Here is a 24,743-nt window from a genome sequence, read left to right as displayed (position 1 = left end):
GCTCCTTACTGTGAAAGAAAGTGATGCCAATAATTTTATAGTTCTTAAGAATGCACTCCTGGATGGTTATGGCTTAACCACTGAACAATACAGGATAAAGTTCAGAGAGACCAAAAAGGAGTCTTCACAAGACTGGGTTGATTTTGTTGACCATTCAGTGAAGGCCTTGGAGGGGTGGTTACATGGCAGTAAAGTTACTGATTATGACAGCCTGTATAACTTGATCCTGAGAGAGCATATTCTTAATAATTGTGTGTCTGATTTGTTGCACCAGTACTTGGTGGACTCAGATCTGACCTCTCCCCAAGAATTGGGAAAGAAGGCAGACAAATGGGTCAGAACAAGGGTGAACAGAAAAGTTCATACAGGGGGTGACAAAGATGGCAATAAGAAGAAGGATGGTAAGTCTTCTGAGAAGGGTAGGGACAAATCTAAAAATGAGTCTTCATCAGGCCCACAAAAGAACTCTGGTGGGGGTGGTGGGCCCAAATCCTCTTCTAATCAAAACAAAGAAAAGAAACCATGGTGCTATTTATGTAAAATAAAAGTCCATTGGACAACAGATCCCAGTTGTCCAAAGAAAAGCACCAAGCCTCCTACCACTACAACCCCTGCTGCTACACCTAGTGTCCCTACTAATAGCAGTGGTGGTGGGAGCAAACCTACTAATAGCCAATCCAAGGGAGTAGCTGGGCTCACTATTGGTAACTTAGTTGGGGTTGGTCGGATTAGGGAGACCACAGAGGCTGTGTTAGTCTCTGAGGGGGCTATTGATTTAGCCACCTTGGTTGCATGTCCCCTTAACATGGATAAGTACAAGCAACTACCCCTAATAAATGGTGTTGAGGTTCAGGCCTACAGGGACACTGGTGCCAGTGTTACCATGGTAATTGAGAAACTGGTCCACCCTGAACAACACCTACTTGGTCACCAGTACCAAGTAACCGATGCTCTCAACAACACACTTAGCCACCCCATGGCTGTTGTAAATCTCAACTGGGGGGGGGGGGTTACCAGTCCAAAGAAAGCTGTGGTAGCCACAGATTTACCTGTAGACAGTTTACTAGGAAATGATTTGGAGACATCAGCTTGGTCAGATGTGGAGTTGGAGGCCCATGCAGCAATGCTGGGCATCCCAGGGCATATTTTTGCTTTAACCAGGGCTCAGGCCAAAAAGCAAAAAGGACAGGGAAGCTTGGATCCTGGAACAATGGACCAAGTGCTCCCTAAAGCTAGGGCTAGTAGAAGTAAAGCACTACCTACTATCCCTCCCTCTACAGTGGATTCTACTTCTGAGGAAGAAAAATTCCCTCCCTGTGCAGAACCTACACCAGAGGAGTTTGAAGCAGACACTGCTGAGCTTTTGGGTGAAGGGGGGCCTGCCAGAGAGGAGCTGAGTGTGGCACAGCAAACCTGTCCCACATTAGAGGGTCTGAGACAGCAAGCTGTCAAACAGGCTAATGGGGATGTCAGTGACTCTCACAGAGTCTACTGGGAGGACAACCTCTTGTACACTGAGGCAAGGGATCCTAAACCTGGAGCTGCCAGGAGATTAGTGATTCCTCAGGAGTACAGAAAGTTCCTCCTAACACTGGCTCACGACATTCCCCTAGCTGGGCATCTAGGACATATGAAAACATGGGACAGGCTTGTTCCCTTGTTTCATTAGCCTAGAATGTCTGAGGACACAAAAGAGTTTTGTAAGTCCTGTGAAACCTGTCAAGCCAGTGGCAAGACAGGTGGCACTCCAAAGGCACCACTTATTCCACTGCCTGTGGTTGGGGTTCCCTTAGAAAGGGTAGGGGTTGACATAATTGGCCCCCTTGACCCTCCTACTGCTTCAGGCAATAGGTTTATCTTGGTGGTAGTGGACCATGCCACAAGATACCCTGAAGCAATTCCTCTTAAAACCACTACAGCTCCTGCAGTGGCAAAGGCCCTCCTGGGAATATTTTCCAGGATGGGCTTCCCAAAAGAGGTGGTATCAGACAGAGGAAGCAATTTCATGTCTGCTTACTTAAAGGCCATGTGGAAGGAGTGTGGTGTGACTTACAAGTTCACTACACCCTATCATCCACAAACAAATGGACTGGTGGAGAGATTTAATAAAACTCTCAAAGGCATGATTATGGGTCTCCCTGAAAAACTCCGCAGGAGATGGGATATCCTGTTACCATGCCTCCTTTTTGCCTACAGGGTGGTACCCCAGAAAGGAGTGGGCTTCAGCCCCTTTGAACTTCTTTTTGGACACCCTGTTAGGGGTCCACTCACACTTGTCAAGGAGGGTTGGGAACAACCTTTAAAAGCTCCAAAGCAAGATATTGTGGACTATGTACTTGGCCTCAGATCAAGGATGGCTGAGTACATGAAAAAGGCCAGTAAAAACCTTCAGGCCAGCCAAGAGCTCCAGAAGCAATGGCATGACCAGAAGGCTGTTTTGGTTCAGTACCAACCAGGACAGAAAGTGTGGGTCCTGGAGCCTGTGGCCCCAAGAGCACTCCAAGATAAATGGAGTGGACCCCACACAATTGTTGAAAAAAAGGGTGAAGTCACCTATTTAGTTGACTTAGGCACTGCCAGGAGTCCCCTTAGGGTGCTCCATGTCAATCGCCTGAAACCCTACTATGACAGGGCTGATCTCACCCTGCTCATGGCAACTGATGAGGGACAGGAAGAAGACAGTGATCCTCTACCTGATCTCTTCTCTTCCACAGAACAAGATGCTCTAGTGGAAGGTGTTGTACTTGCAGATTGCCTTACTGCTGAGCAGAAAGACCACTGCATACATCTCCTAGATCAATTCTCTGAACTCTTCTCTACTGTGCCAGGTACCACTTCTTGGTGTGAGCACACTATAGATACTGGAGACAGCTTGCCTGTCAAAAGTAAGATCTATAGGCAGCCTGACCATGTCAGAGACTGCATAAAGCAAGAGGTCCAGAAAATGTTAGAACTGGGAGTGGTTGACCACTCTGAAAGTCCATGGGCTTCTCCTGTGGTACTTGTACCAAAACCTCATTCCAAAGATGGAAAGAAGGAAATGCGGTTTTGTGTAGATTACAGAGGTCTCAACCAGGTAACCAAAACTGATGCTCACCCTATACCCAGGGCAGATAGATGAGCTCATAGATACACTGGCATCTGCCAAGTATCTAAGCACTTTTGATTTGACTGCAGGGTATTGGCAGATCAAATTATCAGAAGCTGCTAAAGCTAAAACTGCATTTTCAACCATTGGAGGACATTACCAATTTACAGTAATGCCTTTTGGTTTGAAAAATGCACCTGCCACTTTTCAGAGGTTGGTGAACACAGTCCTGCAAGGGCTTGAAGCTTTTAGTGCAGCATATTTGGACGATATAGCTGTCTTTAGCTCCAGTTGGGATGATCACCTGGTCCACCTATGGAAAGTTTTAGAGGCCCTGCAAAAGGCAGGCCTCACTATCAAGGCTTCAAAGTGCCAGATAGGGCAGGGGAAGGTGGTTTATCTGGGACACCTTGTTGGTGGGGAACAGATTGCACCACTTCAGGGGAAAATCCAAACAATTATTGATTGGGTTCCCCCTACTACTCAGACTCAGGTGAGAGCCTTCCTAGGCCACACTGGGTATTACAGGAGGTTCATTAAGAACTATGGCTCCATTGCAGCCCCTCTTAATGACCTCACATCCAAGAAAATGCCTAAAAAGGTATTATGGACAGCAAACTGTCAAAAAGCTTTTGAGGAGCTGAAGCAGGCCATGTGCCTGTCCTGAAAAGCCCTTGTTACTCTAAAAAATTATATGTCCAAACTGATGCATCTGAATTAGGAGTAGGGGCAGTCCTATCACAACTTAATTCTGAGGGCCATGATCAACCTGTTGCTTTTATTAGTAGGAGGTTGACCCCTAGAGAAAAGCGTTGGTCTGCCATTGAGAGGGAGGCCTTTGCTGTGGTCTGGGCACTGAAGAAGTTGAGGCCATACCTGTTTGGCACTCACTTCATTGTTCAGACAGACCACAAACCTCTACTTTGGCTAAAACAAATGAAAGGTGAAAATCCTAAATTGTTGAGGTGGTCCATATCCCTACAGGGAATGGACTATACAGTGGAACATAGACCTGGGAGTACCCACTCCAATGCAGATGGACTCTCCAGATATTTCCACTTAGACAATGAAGACCCATCTGGGAATGATTAGTCTTATTGTCCTTCGTTTGGGGGGGATTGTGTAGGAAGTACCATCTTGCCTGGCATGTTACCCCCATTTTTCACTGTATATATGTTGTTTTAGTTGTATGTGTCACTGGGACCCTGCCAGCCAGGGCCCCAGTGCTCATAAGTGTGCCTGACTGTGTTACCTGTGTAGTGACTAACTGTCTCACTGAGGCTCTGCTATCCAGAACTTCAGTGGTTATGCTCTCTCATTTCTTTCCAAATTGTCACTAACAGGCTAGTGACTAATTTTAACAATTCACATTGGCATACTGGAACACCCTTATAATCCCCTAGTATATGGTACTGAGGTACCCAGGGTATTGGGGTTCCAGGAGATCCCTATGGGCTGCAGCATTTCTTTTGCCACCCATAGGGAGCTCAGACAATTCTTACACAGGCCTGCCACTGCAGCCTGAGTGAAATAATGCCCACATTATTTCACAGCCATTTTCACTGCACTTATGTAACTTATAAGTCACCTATATGTCTAACCTTTACCTGGTAAAGGTTAGGTGCAAAGTTACTTAGTGTGAGGGCACCCTTGCACTAGCCAAGGTGCCCCCCGTTGTTCAGGGCCAATTCCCCGGACTTTGTGAGTGCGGGGACACCATTACATGCGTGCACTACACATAGGTAACTACCTATGTGTAGCTTCACAATGGTAACTCCGAATATGGCCATGTAACATGTCTAAGATCATGGAATTGCCCCCTCTATGCCATCCTGGCATTGTTGGTACAATCCCATGATCCCACAGGTCTGTAGCTCAGACCCGGGTACTGCCAAACTGCCTTTTCTGGGGTTTCACTGCAGCTGCTGCTGCTGCCAACCCCTCAGACAGGTTTCTGCCCTCCTGGGGTCACGCCAGGCTTGTCCCAGGATGGCAGAACAAAGGATTTCCTCTGAGAGAGGGTGTTACACCCTCTCCCTTTGGAAAATGGTGTGAAGGAATGGAGGAGTAGCCTCCCCCAGCCTCTGGAAATGCTTTCATGGGCACATTTGTGCTCAATTCTGCATAAGCCAGTCTACACCAGTTCAGGGACCCCTTAGCCCTGCTCTGGCGCGAAACTGGACAAAGGAAAGGGGAGTGACCACTTCCCTGACCTGCACCTCCCCTGGGAGGTGTCCAGAGCTCCTCCAGTGTGCTCCAGGCCTCTGCCATCTTGGAAACAGAAGTGCTGCTGGCACACTGGACTGCTCTGAGTGGCCAGTGCCACCAGGTGACGTCAGAGACTCCTTCTGATAGGCTCCTTCAGGTGTTGCTAGCCTATCCTCTCTCCTAGGTAGCCAAACCCTCTTTTCTGGCTATTTAGGGTCTCTGTCTCTTGGGATTCCTTAGATAACGAATGCAAGAGCTTATTAGAGTTCCTCTGCATCTCTCTCTTCACCTTCTGCCAAGGAATCGACTGCTGACCGCGCTGGAAGCCTGCAAAACTGCAACAAAGTAGCAAAGACGACTACTGCAACTCTGTAACGCTGATCCTGCCGCCTTCTCGACTGTTTTCCTGGTGGTGCATGCTGTGGGGGTAGTCTGCCTCCTCTCTGCACTAGAAGCTCCAAAGAAATCTCCTGTGGGTCGACGGAATCTTCCCCCTGCTACCGCAGGCACCAAAGAACTGCATCACTGGTCCCCTGGGTCTCCTCTCAGCACGACGAGCGAGGTCCCTTGAATCCAGCAACTGTGTCCAAGTGACTCCCACAGTCCAGTGACTCTTCAGTCCAAGTTTGGTGGAGGTAAGTCCTTGCCTCCCCACGCCAGACTGCATTGCTGGGAACCGCGACTTTTGCAGCTACTCCGGCCCCTGTGCACTTCCGGCGGAAATCCTTTGTGCAAAGCCAAGCCTGGGTCCACGGCACTCTAACCTGCATTGCACGACTTTCTAAGTTGGTCTCCGGCGACGTGGGACTCCTTTGTGCAACTTCGGCGAGCACCGTTTCACGCATCCTCGTAGTGCCTGTTTCTGGCACTTCTGCGGGTGCTACCTGCTGCTGAGAGAGCTCCTTGTCTTGCTCAATGTCCCCTCTGTCCCCAGACGCAATTGTCGACATCCTGGTCCCTCCTGGGCCACAGCAGCGTCCAAAAACCCTTTTTTGCACGATTTGCAGCTAGCAAGGCTTGTTGGCTGTATTTCCACGGGAAAACACTTCTGCACGACTCTCCACTGCGTGGGGGATCCATCCTTCAAAGGGGAAGTTTCTAGCCCTTGTCGTTCCTGCAGAATCCTAAGTTTCTACTGTCCAGTAGCAGCTTCTTTGCATCCACCGTTGGCATTTCTTGGGCATCTGCCCATCTCCGACTTGCTTGTGACTTTTGGACTTGGTCCTCTTGTTCCACAGGTACCCTCGTTTGGAAATCCATCGTTGTTGCATTGCTGGTTTGTGTCTTTCCTGCAGAATTCCCCTATCACAACTTCTATTTCCTTTGGGGAACTTTAGTGCACTTTGCACTCACTTTTCAGGGTCTTGGGGAGGGCTATTTTTCTAACCCTTACTATTTTCTAATAGTCCCACCGACTCTCTACAAGGTCACATAGGTTTGGGGTCCATTCGTGGTTCGCATTCCACTTTTGGAGTATATGGTTTGTGTTGCCCCTATCCCTATGTGTCCCCATTGCATCCTATTGTAACTATACATTGTTTGCACTGTTTTCTAAGACTATACTGCATATTTTTGGTATTGTGTACATATATCTTGTGTATATTTGCTATCCTCCTACTGAGGGTACACTCTGAGATACTTTGGCATATTGTCATAAAAATAAAGTACCTTTATTTTTAGTATATCTGTGTATTGTGTTTTCTTATGATATTGTGCAAGTGACACTAGTGGTACTGTAGGAGCTTCACTTGTCTCCTAGTTCAGCCTAAGCTGCTCTGCTAAGCTACCATTATCTATCAGCCTATGCTGCTAGACACCCTATACACTAATAAGGGATAACTGGGCCTGGTGCAAGGTGCAAGTACCCCTTGGTACTCACTACAAGCCAGTCCAGCCTCCTACAGACTCCTAGTGCTAGGCTGATGAGTTTCTGCCAGACTGCCACAACCAGACGAGTTTCTGGCCACATGGGGATAGTGCCTTTGTCACTCTGTGGCCAGGAACAAAGCCTGTAATGGGTGGAGGTGCTTCTCACCTCCCCCTGCAGGACCTGCAACACCTGGCGGTGATCCTCAAAGGCTCATGCATTTTGTTACAGCACCCCAGGGCATCCCAGCTAGTGGAGATGCCGGCCCCTCTGGCCACTGTCCCCACTTGTGGCGGCAAGGCTGGAGGAGGTAATTGGAAAAACAAGGAGGAGTCACCCACCAGTCAGGACAGCCCCTAAGGTGTCCCGAGCTGAGGTGACCCCTGCCTTTAGAAATCCTCCATCTTGGTTTTGGAGGATTCCCCCAATAGGATTAGAGATGTGCCTCTCTCCCATCAGGGAGGAGGCACAAAGAGGGTGAAGCCACCCTCTAGGACAGTAGCCATTGGCTACTGCCCTCCTGACCTAAACATACCCCTACATCTAGTATTTAGGGGCACCCCAGAACCCAGGAAATCAGATTCTTGCAACCTACACAAAGAAGAAGGACTGCTAACCTGAAAGCCCTGCAAAGACGACGGAGATGACAACTGACTTAACCTCAGCCCTACCGGCCTGTCTCCAGACTCAAAGAACCTGCACAGCGACGCATCCGACAGGGACCAGCGGCCTCTGAAGCCTCAGAGGACTGCCCTGAACCCAAAGGACCAAGAAACTCCTGAGAACAGCAGCACTGTCAAAAAACAGCAACAACTTTGCAACTTTCAAAGACTTCACTCTTCCCACCATAAGCATGAGACTTCACACTCTGCACCCGACGCCCCCAGCTCAAGTTCCAGAGAAGCAACACTACAGGGAGGATTCCCAGGTGACTGCGACCTCATGAGTAACCTGAGACAACCCCCCTGGATCCCCACAACGACGCATGCAGAGATGATCCAGAGGCTCCCCCGCAACTGCCTGGAACAAAGAACCCGACGCCCGGACCAAGCACCCGACCCGCAGCCCCCAGGACCAGAAGGAACCGAACTCCAGTGCAGGAGTGACCATCAGGCAACCCTCTGCCTAGCACAGTTGGTGGCTGGCCCGAGATGCCCCGCCCTGCCTGCACCGCTAGAGTGACCCCTGGGTCCCTCCATTGATTCCTATTGAAAACCCAACGCCTGCTAAGCACACTGCACCTGGCCGCCCCTGTGCCACTGAGGGTGTGTTTTGTGTGCCTACTTGTGTCCCCACCAGTGCTCTACAAAAACCCCTTGGTCTGCCCTCCGAAGACGCAGGTACTTACCTGTTGGCAGACTGGAACCGGAGCAGCCCGGTTCTTCATAGGCACCTAAGTGTTTTGGGCCCTCCTTTGACCTCTGCACCTGACCGGCCCTGTGTTGCTGGTTCGGTGACTTTGGGGTTGCCTTGAACCCCAAACAGTGGACTGCCTATGCCCAGGAACTTGAACTTGTAAGTGCCTTACTTACCTGAAAAACTAACCAATACTTACCTCCCCCGGGAACTGATGATTTTTGCACTGTCTACTTTTAAAATAGCTTATTGCCATTTTAACTAAAACTGTGTATGTTACTGCCCTAATTCAAAGTTCCTTACTTACCTGTGTGGAGTACCTTGTATTTTATGTATTTACTTCCAATCTTGAATCTTGTGGTTCTAAAATAAATTAAGAAAATATATTTTTCTATATAGAAACTATTAGCTTGGAGTTAAGTCAATGAGTGTGTGTTCCTCATCTATTGCCTGTGTAAGTACAAAAAATGCTTAAAACTACCCTCTGATAAGCCTATTGCTCGACCACACTGCCACAAAATAGAGCATTATATTTATCTAATTTTGCCACTATCTTACTTCTAAGGTGAACCCTTGGACTCTGTGCACACTATCTCTCACTTTGAGATAGTATATACAGAGCCAACGTCCTACAATAACATTTTGCTTCCTTATTACATTTTAATAAGTGATATCTTCCAATTGGGAAGAGGTAAGAAGGCCAAGCTTGGAGCCTATGGAATTGTGACTAATAGCCCTCTTTAATGGTAAAGTCTGATTTTTGGTCACAATTCTTGAAATGCCCCTTTTAGAAATGTGGCATATGTGTGTCCTAACCATTTGGTGTTTGCAGCCTGTTCATGGGTCACATGCCTAGGTGTAGCTGTCAGTTGGCTTTGTCTATTGCTATAAGACAGTGACAAAGGGAAGCTAGGTGTTGGCAGGATGGGTCACTCTCAATTATTGAGGGGGAGGAGCTGTCACCTACCACACTTGCACATCACAAAGGGTCTGTCTGAGCACTCTCACAAAGAGGCTTGATACTAGTCTTTGGTGACCCAAGACAATCTAGGGCCATGGCAGAGACGCAGGGAATTCCACACATGTCTAGATGATGGAAACCTTTAGCTATTTCTCTTACTTTAAAGTGGGAAGCAGGTATAAATATTGGACCTCAGACCCCAACTCTTCATTACACCCGAACCTATGGAAGATGCAGAAGAAGGACTACTGTCCTGCTCTGCAAGAATGATTTCTACTCTAATGCCTGCTGCCCTGCTGCTTGAGTGAATGACTTGCATCTTGAATCCAGGACCACCATAGTGCCTCTTTTTTTAAAAAAATGTTTTAAATATTTTATTTATCACCAAAGAGGAGAGCACAACACTCAAAAAAGAAAAAGGGTATAATACATTACACCAATGACTACTTGAACTGAACAAACATCATCTTTTTTCACCAGCTGTAGTGCTGTTACTTAAGCATAAAATTGAACAAAACCAAAGTCATCATAGATTCATAAATACATATCTGCAAAAGCATCACTATCCTGAATACGGAGGATCCAATGCTGTAGGTCAGCCTCATATTTGACACCCCAGTCCACGTGACATGATGGATAATAACTCTCCCCGAACAGTGGTGTTGAGCTAACCAGTCAGTACACTCTAGAGAGCCAGTCAGCCAGTTAATCAAGGGTGACCAGATCTTCCTCCTCCACTACTTGGCCCCTCTGCCCTTCCAATTATATAACTTTCTTTCCACATTGTATATATGCCCATTAGTCACCCTAACCATGGCCCAAACTTGGGAGGCTCAGGATTTGTCTACGCTGTGGCAATTAATAATCGAGCGACAGACATGGAAATTAATTAAAAATAGTACTGGGTCAGGTCGTAGTTATTACGATTGTCATAACCAAAAAGCATCTTTAATAGGCTAATGCAAACCCCTCCCCCAAACAGCTTGTTCCAAAAGGTCTTAATGCCCTGCTTCAGTGGGGATAGTTTTTCACACCCATAAAACATATGTATCATGTCCGCTGGACCCTCTCCACACCTGCAGCACTTATTATCTTCCCTTTTACCCCAGCCAACTAGCTTCGCTGGAGTGTAATATAAATAAAAAATGGTTTTGTAGTGTTGTGCCTTCAAACTGGATGCGTGAAAAACCTTAATTCCTAATTCAATGGTCAATGGTTAATCATCTAATCCACATGGCTTCAGCATTATCCATATCATCGGACACTGTATCTCTGAATAGGTTGTAAGTGTGACCAATCCTACAATCTGGACGGTTTATTGCTTCTATAAGAGCTTTTCTGTCCAAGGAGATCTTATTAGCACTGACCTGCCTACTGAAGTCCAGAGCCTGAAGATACTTAAAGAAGGACCTAGAGTCAATCTCAAACTCTGATTGTAAGTCCATAGACGAGTATGCCTGATCTGCATAATAATGATCCCCTAACCTAAGAAGGCTGGACTGCTCCCATCGTCTACCCATTGTATCAAAGAAATTAATTGGGAAAAGCAGCGATTGCCACAGAGGGGTATATCTATTACTGTGCTTGATCTTCAACAGCTCCTTAACCTTCTTCCAAACCCTCCATCACTCTCTTGAACCTTACAAACCCTATATACAGACTCGCTCCCCCAACCATTTATGAGCTTGCGCATGGAAAGGTGGCTCAGGGATGTCTCCCCCAACTAATAGAGTCGAGCTACTTTAAGAAAGGATCACCACAGTGACTCCAAGGGTTAGTTGGCTGGCCCATCTTCTACCTAGCACCTGGACTCTTTCTGCTGTGAGTCCTACCCTCCCAAGTGGTGCACCCTAGTCCTGGACCCTTGGACGTGGACATGAAGGTGCTCTGCCAGCCCAAATGTGGTTCCAGCAGAACAGACCCATTAGAGCCACAATGCAATGTATTACTGAATAGAAACACCACATGGGAGATGCTACCCAACACATCCCCTCACCAAACTCCTCTTCAGGACCTCTGTGCGGTTTATGTCCAGCGCAAGACTTTGCATCACCATCCACAGCCTTCTAGGAACCGCCACTGTGCTACACAACCTCAATGCAGGCCTTTGCATCACAAGCCCCACAGCCGTTGCATGACACATCTCCATGCGGACTTCTCATCGCAAGCCCCTCATCGATGGCATCATCGACGAAGACCCAGGATCTTGCATCATAGCTTTGCAGCTCTTAGGAATCACCGCTGTGCGAAGCATCCTCAACGCAACACTCTGTATCTTTTCAGAACCAGGATTAAGGTGTGTTCCATGGGCCTAAGTGGATCCTTTTAGCCAGTATACACTCCATTGCAGGTGACGTGAACTTGTGACTTTGTCTCGATCCAGTGTAACCAGATATCCACAGGTAGCACTTTGTGGTCTTAGGCACTATTTTCACTTACATTTTTAAAATTGCTTATCTACAGTTCTACTGATTGGATGTTTGTTGTTTTGATCTCAAATCATTTATTACAATTTACTCAATTTTTCTAAATTGATGTGGGACTTTTCTTGTGTTGTCTTTTCACTTTATTACTGTTTGAAGTGCTGCACAAATATTTTACACATTGCAGCTAAGTTAAGCCTGACTGCTCTCTGCCATGCTACCAGAGGGTTGAGCACACGTTAATGTTGGGTTTGCTAGTGATTGTGATTGTGGTTGCTGCTTGGGTAGGTTTTCGTCCCCCTCATCTAGTACCCAAGTTTCTTACACTAAGATTTTCTGCAAATATGCTAGCATCAGTATTTTGCCCTAGGTAATTCTTTATCACAATAATTACGTTCACTTCATTCTCACTCACTCGCTTGCATTCACTTAATCTCACTCACTCATACTTACTGACACTCAAGCCCAGGATAACTAATCCTTTAGGCCAGTTTTGCATGACTTTTGCATTACAAACTCAATGCAAAGTGTAAGGGTGGGATTTCAATATTTACATTGGATAGTATATTAAAGTAATGCAAAGTTGTGCAGTGCACTGTTATTAAAAATCCTATATTTTAATCTTTAAACATTAATGCTCAGTTAATAAATGTAATACCTGAGTATTTATACACTCCCCCACCCAATTTCCCTTTACCCCTTGCATCCCATCCCTAAAGATTAGTATAGCAATCTTTAAAATCTTTTAATCAAACAATACTCTTATTAAATGCTATATATATATATATATATATATATATATATATATATATATATATATATATATATACTTACCTATATACTGACTTACTAATCACTGGTAAAACCATGTGTGGTAAAAGCATTTGTAGTAAATGTATATATGTCGTAATGACATATGAGTTGTAGTGACTACATTGTAAGTGTTATACGTGGTAAAGACTTCATGGTAATGGATGTTTCCCCTTGGGGACGTTTGGAAAGATTCCCTGGGAATGCATTCCACCCATTGCTCACCGTCAGCTTTGAGGTTTGTACCTCACATTTGTTTGCTTTCTATTTCTGGCTGTAATTGTTTTCGGCTGTCCAGTTGCCCAAACCCTATTTACTGTAATCTTCCACCAGTACTGGATTATTGTAAACAGGCCTTTAAATCTTGCTGCATTTGCTGTGCTTTCAAATACGTCATACTCTGTCTTCCAGAGAGCTTGATGTTTGCATTTGTTTCTGACTTCAAAGTGAGAAGATGTATGTGAAAATCATGCTGGTTACTAGAGGTATGATCGAGGAAGGCTGTACAATGTTAAATTTTTTGTAGCACAGCAAAAAAAAAAAAAGTTAATAAATTAACTGTGCAGATATTTCATAATGTATCAGAATTAGAAAGGCGCAAATGAAGCCCATTTTTGGTAATTCTTAAATGTGGTGGAAACAAATATTTAAATACGATCAAAACAAAGCAATTCACTAGGGGCCTCATTTAGAGTTTGGCAGATGGGAAAGTCCGTCCGACAAACTCCCGACACGGTGGCTGCTGCCTAAGTGTTGACCTCCCCGCCGGAGTCATTATGAGTTTTCCGGAAGACGGAAACCTGAGTTTCCACCCCCAAACTAGCGGGAAACAAGCTACAGCATTGTCTCCAGCTCGTAACTGAGCTGGTAGCAATGCTGTAGCCAGCAGGGTGCACCAGCACCAGCACCCTCGCAATGTTCACTGTCTGAAAAGCAGACAGTGAACATTGCAAGGGTGCTGGGCAGGCAGGCCCCTGCACTGCCCATGCCGTGTGCAAGAGAAGTGCAAGCCCCCCCGTGGCCTCCTGAACCTGTTTTCTGCCATCCTTTTCATGGCAGTGAAACCACCATAAAAAGGCTGGCGGAGAACGCGGTCGTAATCCGCAGCACTGCCTTGGCGGATTACGATCTCCGCCACCACCAGGCCGCCAGGATCCATGATCTTGGCGGAGCCGGCAGTTTCCTGACAGTCTAACAGTCACGGTTGTAATGTGACGGTCCAACTACTGAATCCGCGGTGGTCCTGACTGCAACCACACGTGTGGCGGTTTTAAGACCGACATACTCGTAATGACCCCCTAGCTGATGACGTTTTCACACATAATCGTTTTTAAGCAGTGAAAGTGTATGTCTGTGCAAATGTAATGGTCACTTCAATTGAAAATGCGTTGTCTGTAATGGCAGTACACTACCACACCGTGCATACTTGACTTTACCCAACTCCACTCTGCACCACTCAACATCACTGCAGCCTACTCTGTACCATTCCACACTACCCCACTCCACCCCAAAACACTCCACACTGTAACACGGCACTCTACTCTGCACCACTCGACTCTATGCTTCTGAACTCTATACCACTCTACTCTATTTCACTGCACTCTTCCCCACACTACCCTACTATGCGCCACTGCATTCTACACCACTCCACTTTGGGCTACTACACTCTATGCCCCTCTCCTCTGCAACACTGCACTCAATGCTACTGAACTTTGCGCCAATGCACTCTACTCTGTACCACTCCACACTATGCCAGTGCACTCTATGTCAATCTACTTTACTGCATTCTCATCTACTCTGCACTCTAAGCTGAACAATCTACACTATGCCACTGCACTCAGGGCAACTGCACTCGGTGCCACTGCACTCAGCAACACTCCACTTTGTGCCGCTGCACTCTTCACTAATGTACTCTATACCACTCTACTATACACCACTGCACTCTACAAGTGTCTACAGTGCAACACTGAACTTTCTTCCACTGAACTATATGCCACTCTACTCTATGCCACTTCATTCTATGACCCTGCACTCTATGTCACTACACTCTACTCTAAACTACTCTACATCACTCTACTCTGCACCACTCCACTCTACCACACTCACTCTATGCCACTTTACTCTGCAACACTGCACCCTCCACCTCTGAACTCTACACCACTCTTCTCTGCACCAATGCACTCTATGCCACTCTACACCACTGAAATCTAACCTGCATTGCTCCATTTCACACCACTCTATTCTACACAACTGCACTCTGTGCCACTACACTCAACGCCAATGCACTTTACACCACTTTACTCAAAACCAATGCACAATACACCACTGCACTCTACATCAATCTACTCTGCACAAATGCACTGTACAACACTTTACTTTACTCTGCAACACTCTATGCGATGGTACTCTACACGATTACACTCTACATCACTTTACTTTGCACCACTCCACGCCACTGCACTCAATACCAATGCACTCTATGCCACTCTACTGTACACCTTTGCATTCTACAATGCTCTATTCTGCAACACTGCACTCTTTGCCACTGAACTCTCTGCCACTCTACTCTGTGCCACTACACTCTGTCCTGCACTAGGCTAGTCTACACCACTCTCCTGCACTCTATGCCTATGCATTCTACACCAATACACTCAATGCCAATGCACTAGACGCCATTACACTCTGCGCCATTCTAATCTACTGTGCACCACTACACTTTATGTCACTGCACTCTATGCCACTTCACTTTATGCCTCTCTCCTCAACTCTGCACCACTCTACTCTATGCCACTGCACTTTATGCCAATGCAGTCTACACCACCCTGCACCACTCTACATTGTTCTCTATTCCACTGAATTCTACGCCATTCTGTGCCACTCTAATCTATGCCACAATGCTCTGACATTACTCAATGCCACTGCACTCTACTCTGCACTATTCCACTCTACCCTGCAGAACTCCATTCTATGACACTTCATTCTACTCAGAAACAATCTACTCTATGCCACTGAACTCTATACCACTCTACTCCACTCTTCACCATACCACTCTACACCATTGCACTTTATCCTGTGCTGCTCTAGTCTGTCTGCACCACTCTATGCCACTGTGCTCTAAGCCACTCTACTCTAAACATCTGCATTCTATGTCAGTGCACTCAACACTACTTTACTCAAAACCAATACATTCAATTGTACTGCACACTACCAAACTACTCTATGCCACTGCACTCTACATCACTGTACTCTACTCTGCAACACTCAATGCCACTTCACTTTATCACACCTGCATGCTACACAACTCTACACCATTGCGCTCTAAGTAGCTGCACTCAATGCCACTTTAGTCTACTCTGCAGCACTCCCCTCAGCACCAATGCACACTATGCCACTGCTCTCTCTGCCACTGCGCTGTATGCCACTGCACTCTACTATGCACCACTCTACTCTACACCACTCTACCACAATGCACTCTACACCACTACACTCTGCACCCCTCCACTCTACGCCACTGAACTCTGCCCTGCACCACTCCACTCTACTCTGCACCACTTCACTCTACACTACTTCACTATACGCCACACTACTCTGCAACACTGCACTCTACAACACTGAACTCTACGCCACTCTTCTCTGCACCACTGCACTCTACTCTGCACAACTTTACTCTATGCCACTCTACTGGACTCTACACAATGCACTGTATGCAACTACACTCCGCGTCACTCTACCACTGCACTCTATGTCAATACACTCCATGACACTGCACACTATGCCACTGCACTCTACTCTGAAACAATCTAATCTACGCCATTGAACTACACGTCACTTTATTCCACTCTGCAGTGGTGTAGAGTGGAGTGGCGTAGAATGGAATGGTGAGTGGAGTGGTGCAGAATCGAATGGTGCAAACTACCTACTCCACTCTACACCACTCTGTTCTACCCTGCAGCACTCTACGCCGCTACACTCAATGGCAGTGCACTCTACACCACTTTATTCAATACCAAAATACCCTACGTCAGTGCAATGTATGCCAATCTACTCTGCACAAATGTACTATATGCCACTATACTCTGCAACACTCTACACCATTCTACTCTACACCATTGCAAGCTACATCACTTTACTCTGCACCACTCTATGCCTCTGCCCTCCACTCCAATGCACTCTACCCCTCTACTCTACACCACTGCACTCTGCAACACTGCACTCTTCACCACTGAACTCTATGCCACTCTAATCTGTGCTACTGCGCTATATGCCACTGCACTGTACTGTACACCACTCTACTGCACTCTAAGGCAATGCACTCGGCACCAATGCACTCAACATCACTACACTCTACACCACCGCACTCTATGCCACTTGCAGCACTGCACTATATGACTGCACTCTATGCCACTTCACTCTACGCCTTGTACTCTATTTTGCATCACTCTACTCTATATCAGTGCGCTTTACCTCACTCTTCACCACTCCAGTGTAGGCAACTCCACTCTACTCTGCATCACTGCATTCTATGCTGCTCCACTCTATGCCACTCTATTCTGAAACACTGCACTCTCCACTACTGCATTCTATGCCGGATGGCTGCACCATCTATGAGACATGAAATTGCTGTGTGCTAGGAGCAGAGATGCGAAAGTTGAAAACTAGCTTCCTCAGCCTCAGCTGTGTATATTTTTGCTGCTCATGAAGGTCACTCACTGGTTCTTCTGAGCGTAGCTAGCCACCAGCTACGTTAAATACTGTCATGGGATTGATACTAAAACCATGTGTATAGTAGAGTCGATATTTGAGCTCAGCCTTGTATCAGGGAGCCTTGCTCCATAACTGATGTATAGGGGTCACCTTCTTGGTTACCTCTCTGAATAACAGACTGTTAACATCACAATAAACATTTTCAGACTCACCCAAAAACGTGAGCCAAAGCTTTTTTTAGAAATGTGTTTTTTGGTTGGCAGTCAGGTAACCCCCTGTCCAAGCAAGGACCCTCACTGTAGTCAGGGTAAAGGAGAATCACCCTCAATTAACCCCCGCTCACCCCTTGGTAGCTTGGCATGAGCAGGCAGGCTTAACTTCTGAAGCAATGTGCAAAGTATTTGTACCAACACACACAGTAATACAGTGAAGACACTACAAAATGGACACCACACCACACCAGTTTAGAAAAATAGGTAATATTTATCTAAATCCAACAAGACCAAAACAACAAAAATCCAACATACACAAGTCAAGATATGAATTTGAAAAATAATAAGAGTCTTAATTCTTAGAAAACAGTGAGAATGCTGTTGTTAAACAAAGTACCTGGTTAGTGTATAAAATGAAGCCGCACGGGCAAGCATGCGTCGGAAAAGGCAGTAATGCATCGATTCCGACCTCACAAGGGAGGCCGTGCATAATTTTCTTCTCCGGTCAGGTCGGCAATGCGTTGTTTCTTCTCCCACGCAAGATAGCGATGTGTTGATTTCTGGATAGGGCACCTTGGATCCGCACAGAGTTGGGTTGAGTTTGATGCCCAGGGACGATGCGTGGAAAATCCTGTTGCACAGTGTGAGAAAACAGCACTGCGTGGGGTTTGCGTCATTATCAGCAGCCGCAAGCGTTTCTCAAGCCGTGATGTGTCGCTCTTCTAGCCGCGATGCACGTGGAGCGCCGATTTTAGCCGCAAGACCGGCGGCGCATCGTTTATCAGCCGCATTGAAGATGGTGCTGCATAAATTTCCCCAGGCGGCATTCTGTGTGTGGATTTTCAGCTCTTGTCTGCCAACTTCACCTTTCAAGGGCCCCGGGACTGGATAGGACACCACTTGGCAGGGCAGGAGTCTCGGCAGGAATCCAGTTGTTAGTAGAGGAAGTCTTTGATTGCCTTGAGACTTCAAAACAGGAGGCAAGCTCAACTCAAGCCCTTGGAGATTCTTCAAAAGCAGGAATGCACAACAAAGTCCAGTCTTTGTCTCCTTTCACAGGCAGAAGTAGCAACTGCAGGATAGCCCAACAAAGCACAGTCACAGGCAGGGGCAGCACCTCTCCTCAGCTTTTCAGCTCTTCCCTTGGCAGAGGTTCTTATTTAATCCAGAAGTGATCTGATTTTCAGGGGTTTTGGGCCCAATACTTATATCCCTTTCTGCCTTTGAAGTTGGCAACTTCAAAGGAAAGTGTTTGTTGTTTACAAGATCCTGCCTTGCCCAGGCCAGGCCCCAGACACACACAGGGGTGTTGGAGACTGCATTGTGAGAGGGCAGGTATAGCCCATTCAGGTGTAAATGACCACTCCTCCCTCCACTCTAGCACGGATGGCTCATCAGGAAATGCAGGCTCCATCCCAGCTCCCTTTGTCTCACTGTCTAGATGGGATTCACAAACAGCCCAACTGTCAAACTGACCCAGACAGGTAATCCACAAACAGGCACAGAATGGTTTAAGTAAGAAAATGCCTGCTTTCTAAAAGTGGCATTTTCAAACTAATAATCTAAAAACCAACCCCACTAAAAGATGAATTTTTAAATTGTGAGTTCAGAGACCCCAAACTCCAGACTTCTATCTGCCCTCAAAGGGAATCTACACTTTAATAATATTTAAAGGCATCCACCATATTAAGCTATGAGAGAGATAGGCCTTGCAACAATGAAGACTGAATTTAGCAGTATTTAACTGTTAGGACATGTAACACACATCAGTACAAGTCCACTTTTAACATACACTGCACCCTGCACATGGGGCTACCTAAGGCCTATCTTAGGGGTGCCTTACATGTATAAAAAGGGAAGGCTTAGGTCTGGCAAGTGGGTACACTTGCCAAGTCGAATTGGCATTTTAAAGCTGCACACACAGACACTGCAGTGGCAGGTCTGAGCCATGCTTACAGGACTACTAATGTGGGTGGCACAACCAGTGCTGCAGGCCCACTAGTAGCATTTGATTTACAGGCCCAGGGCACCTGTAGTGCACTTTACTAGGGACTTACTAGTAAATCAAATAGACCAATCATGGAAAAGCCAATCACCAATCCAATTTACACAGAGAGCATATCCACCTTAGCACTGGTTAGCAGTGGTAAAGTGCCCAGAGTCCTAACGCCAACACAAACAGGTCAGGAGAAATAGGAGTAAGGCGGCAAAAAGATTGGGGATGACCCTCCAAAGAGGGCCATTTCCAACAGCTTTCTTCAAAATATCAAAGTAAAGGAACAATCACTGCTGTCACTTTTCTTACACCCAGATCGCATTCTTGTGACAGATTATTTTTGTTACAAAAAAAATTTTAAACAAATAGATAACAGTCTCAGTAAATGACAACTTCACCTGACAGTTATGCTGTTCCTAAAAAGCTGAAATAAAGAGCAGCTTGAGGTTTAAAAGAAAGTTCATTCTGGCATTACTAAATACGGTCATGGGGTACGCCACAGAGGGACCATTTTATAAATAATACAGATTTTATCATGTTTTGAAGGTCCCTTCAAAGATGCTTCATTGATCAGAAGAGCAATTGGCAAACGCAGAATAGCACAGAACACCCCTCGCCCTTCCTTGCAAGTCTAAAACAACTCTATACACAATGGAGGTGGCTCATATTATCCCCTAAACAATGCAACATCCGAGCCCTTTTGGTCCTTGGCTGTCTTTGGCAGCAATACAGGCAGTTTCAGGAAACATACAAAGACTTACCCAGAATTCATCCTTGCTCCTGGCTGGCTTCTGTGTACTGGTGACAAGGTGATTCATTGATATAATTACTTGTCACTGGCATCTTTTAATACCCACAATAACCTTTTCATGCTTCTTCGGTGCCTTTACTGAGTTTCATTACATTGGGTAATAGTATGTGTTAAATATAAAAATATGTATTCATTATTATCACATTGAAAGATGTGTGCTGCTCCTTTACAAGATTTCACATGGTCTCTTTTATTTTCCTCTTCATGAATAGTTTACCAAGTTGGGAAACCAAAGACAATGAGACTGTGCTGGTTCACAGAGGGTTCATGTTTATGATATTTCTTTCTGTCTATTGATCCTTTCAGGCATTGAGCACCACTGAAGCTGCATCTTGTGCTCAAGACTTGCTACCACACCCAGGACCAGCTACCTTTTATGAAGCACTACCTTATGTGATGCAATTATACTGTTAACATAATGCTTTATGGCTATGGAGCTTTGGGATGGAAAAGTGAAACAAACATCCAGTAGCACTTTTACGGCACATTATTCTCCATTTATTCATCATGAACCCTAAAGCGAGGCGTCGAATCATTGTTCATAGTTGTTCTTATGTTATCACCTTGTCTGTGAAATCACACTTTTTTTTACAACAGGATTCCTAAAGATCAAGCCCTTAATTTAAAGATGTGTATCAAAGGGACATCTGCCAAAAACAGGCCCACCTCACTTGGCTCCCCTTCTACAGTTAAAGGCTAGTATCTCTACTGAATGGAGCTGGACAGAAAAATAGCAGATGGAAATGGCATTGAGTGTGTGGGCAACCCAGATGGAATTTTCCTACCGCCAGTAGGTCCGCCCCGTGTCTGGAGAGCCCATCCCGAAGGACGTGTCCCTGTTCTGATGCATCACGTAAACCACAGGGCTCCAGAGAGAAAAGGTCCACCAATGGTCCCCACATAATAGGAGAGATCTCCCACTACATCCAGTACATCACTTTTCTGACTCCCCACTTTCCGATGACATACCCCTTCTTCAAAAAAGATCAGCCAAGCTGGAACCCCGTGGCAGGCCTGCTGTCACTGTGTTATTTTCACTCTTGGATCTGCATTGTATGAGGTGTGAGAATTCCTCTAGGATTTGGGTGCAAGTCTGACGACAGAAAGCGTCACAGAGGGAATCTACAGGTCCTGTGCTGTTCCACATCTGCTAATACCTCTTTTTTAATTCAGTATCAATTCCCATGAAAGAGTGTCAAAGCATCAATTTTGCCAGGAAAATTAATGAGAAACATCCTTATGTACTGAAGACAGAGAAGCTCAAAATCTGACCTGGAGATCTTTGGAAAACCATTTGGGTTGGGTTTTATTTTAAATGTTCTGTAAAGGCCAGCTTCAGGAAACTCGAATCTAAACATATTTCTCTTTGTGTACAGGATGGGTATGATCCAGTATTTAACCAAGCCAAGTGGCAATATTCCAGATGGCCCACACTACATAGAAAGCTCACACTCCCCCCTCTAACAGAAAACATGATGCAATGAGTTTTGCCACCTACGCAAAGTGCCTCATTTGTTAATGAGCACATATGTTCTGTTTCTAAGGACCATATTGCATCATCAGCTGATTGTACCTTGCACAGTGCAGCTTTGCCTAGATCTGGACCTGTTCACAGCTCCATGGTTTCAATGAATAGATTGAGGCGGAGGTTTGCCGTGTAGTGCCATAGGGCTGCATCTAGCCACTTATTGCTGCATTTTATAACTTGAGACACTTTTCTACCACAAAAGGAGTTGCAGACTTTTGTGCCGTCCATTCTGTAAGAACCATTGAGCAGATAGTGTCAAGGAGATGCAACCCTATAAAATGAAGAAACAGTTTGGCTTTTGGCCTTGTGACAATTACTGCTTTGGGTACCTGGGCAGACAGGTTCTTGAGCCCCCAATCTCAACCCCAATAGCAGCAAGCATTTGCAATAAAACGGGTCACGCATTACGTCGAGTTAGAGCTATTAGCGTTGTAAACTTCGAACCAGATTTTCTTGCCACATTAAATGAACACAGCGCGATTGCGCTGCGAAATAAAGAGAAAAAGTAGTCCAAAAACCAGACGGAAAACATGGAGCCTCGTATGTTTCCAGTAGTTTACCGGTGCTCTCGGGGAGGGCTAAACACCGGAAAAGGCATGACGTATGAATGCCTTTCACGAATGAAAACAAGCGGATTTTAAAAGGCAAACCCACGAAACAAATGAAAGTGACTGACGTGACATGGGCGTAGTTAAAATCCCCATAAAGAGATATTAAAAGAGGGAAGGAGCGCTCGCCCCTAAAAACACAGCTCTGTGGACATGCTAGTGTGGTTTATTAGGTACAACACCCATTTTAAAAGTTGGGATTCTTACTTCTAAAAGGGGGTTTTGCGACCCAGTGGGAATCGCAAATAAGAATGTCCAGGAAAGGGTTATCCATCCCCTTCCAAGATGAGAGTTGGAGAAGTAGGTACCAATGCTTTCTGACCTCAACTGCAGCTACAGGCCACTAATGTAATATCTGCACCTGAGTTGGGGCTGCGTCTGATTTGCAAAAAATGAAGCGTCCCACTATTTGGCTGCAGGGCTCCATCTCTCCATTCTAAGCCTTTTGCGGGGGTCCCAAATTGCATTCTGCTTGATTATTATTAGCAAGGCATAAAAGTGATGTAACAGATTAGGACAAAAGTTGCATTGCATAACAATGGACAGGTCACAAAAAGTTGGTGCACTCACTATTTGCACCCACCATTTACAATCTGTCAAAAAGTACATCAGGCCCCTAAGGCTACTAAGGCCTAGCGTCGCCTTGAGCCACATTAGTGTAATTTTTTATGATGCTAATGTGGCCCAAAGAGGCTTAATTCGCAGCACCATATTTACAAAGTGGAGCAATGAATGCATTGCACCACTTTGTAACCCCTTGCGACACATTATGCCTGCACCAGGCATAATGTATTCAAGGGGGAGCGTTCCCCCGTTAGGGGGACCGCAGAAATGGTGCAGTGCAATCTAAGACATTCCACTGTGCCATTTGTAGCAGCTATTTTAAATTCCTGCACAGAGCAGGCGTTAAAAGGGGGCATACCATTGTTTTCAATGGTCCCCTATGTACTCTGCAGGATTAGAACCAATATTTGGTGGTAATCCTGCACAGTACATCAATAGCATAAAAAATGTTGATGATGTTGCCTCTACCCTGCGCCATAGTCCACCTTTTATTAAATACAGCGCACTATTGGTGGCGGTAGGGGGGCGCTGAGGGGGCACAAGAGAAGTGTCAAGCCATGTGGGAAAAAGCAGGTTATACTGTTCAAGTAGTGAGCTAATAATATTTCTTTTCAAGCCGCATAATTCAAAGAACATGATCACATAATTTAGTTCTTCAATGTGATGATTCCAGTGGCTTCTCCTATTGATATTTCTCTGTTATTTAAGGTATCCAGTAGCCTCGTGTTAGAGTTTGCACGTTTGCTTAAAATTGCACTGTAGATGATAAGTAGCAAAAATGATGTTCTACTAAGTGAAAAATATGAAATGGTACAAAAAGGTATATGTCGACTCCAATGTAAAGCAATGTATAAAATTAAGAGAATTATTAAAAGGCAGTTGTAATTTTTAATAGGCGCTGACTTCAAGAGACCTTTAGCTACTATCAGGAGGCACCTCACCTTAAAAAGTTAAGGGAAAAAAACACGGATCTTAAGAGGGAAGGAGAGACAGAACACCAAAAGGGTTCAGATCCAGGAAAGGAACTTCGCAAAGCAAGATAGAGAGGGATCTAGAGAGAGCGGGATAGAGAGACAGAGTGATGTCTTAAACTGCCATGACAGAAAATGTAGCGATGAGTGTGACAATATACCAGGCACGGTGCCTCTCCAGTGGGTGGTACTGGGCCCCAGCCTCCTAGTACAGAAAGTCCAATAGCTTAATTGTGATTGGGTTCGATTATTTCTTCCCTTTCTCTTACCTTTTAGAGCTCCTCTCCGTCTGTCCCAATTAGCAGAACCCCAAGGATGCTTCTTTCCCCAGCACCAGATGAAGTTCAAGTCGTGGTTACTGGTGATAAAAAATATACTCACGCCCACGCCTACTTCCTGTGTACAGGAAGCTGAACGTCGAGAGAGACTGTTTTCTCAGACTCTTCCAAAGGTTGTGGCTTTGTCAAAGGTTATAGGAGGGTCAGCTTCCGCCCCCTCTGAGAAGAGACATAATTCACTTTCAGTTGCTCTCAAAAGGCTGAAGTTGAAATTCAATAGAATAAAACCTTGCCTTCCTGTATTTTCATGGGAAAACGAATCAAACTCAATAGGGCCAATTTACAAACTGTACTTTGT

The 24,743-nt window shown here is 45.7% G+C and overlaps 1 protein-coding gene across 1 annotated transcript in view; it reads right to left on the bottom strand.

The window, feature by feature from the left end:
• Window positions 1–24,491, bottom strand: part of LOC138287417 (membrane-spanning 4-domains subfamily A member 4A-like) — a 214,960-nt gene extending 190,469 nt beyond the window's left edge. Inside the window, exon 1 of the mRNA XM_069227832.1 lies at window positions 24,377–24,491. The gene's annotated coding sequence lies outside the window, so the exon portion shown is untranslated. The remainder of the gene's footprint in view (window positions 1–24,376) is intronic.
• Window positions 24,492–24,743: the final 252 nt, after the last annotated feature.

The sequence above is a fragment of the Pleurodeles waltl genome, chromosome 4_1 (assembly GCF_031143425.1).
Source record: "Pleurodeles waltl isolate 20211129_DDA chromosome 4_1, aPleWal1.hap1.20221129, whole genome shotgun sequence".
Classification (NCBI taxonomy): domain Eukaryota; kingdom Metazoa; phylum Chordata; class Amphibia; order Caudata; family Salamandridae; genus Pleurodeles; species Pleurodeles waltl.
This window is presented reverse-complemented; position numbering and strand designations above follow the sequence as displayed.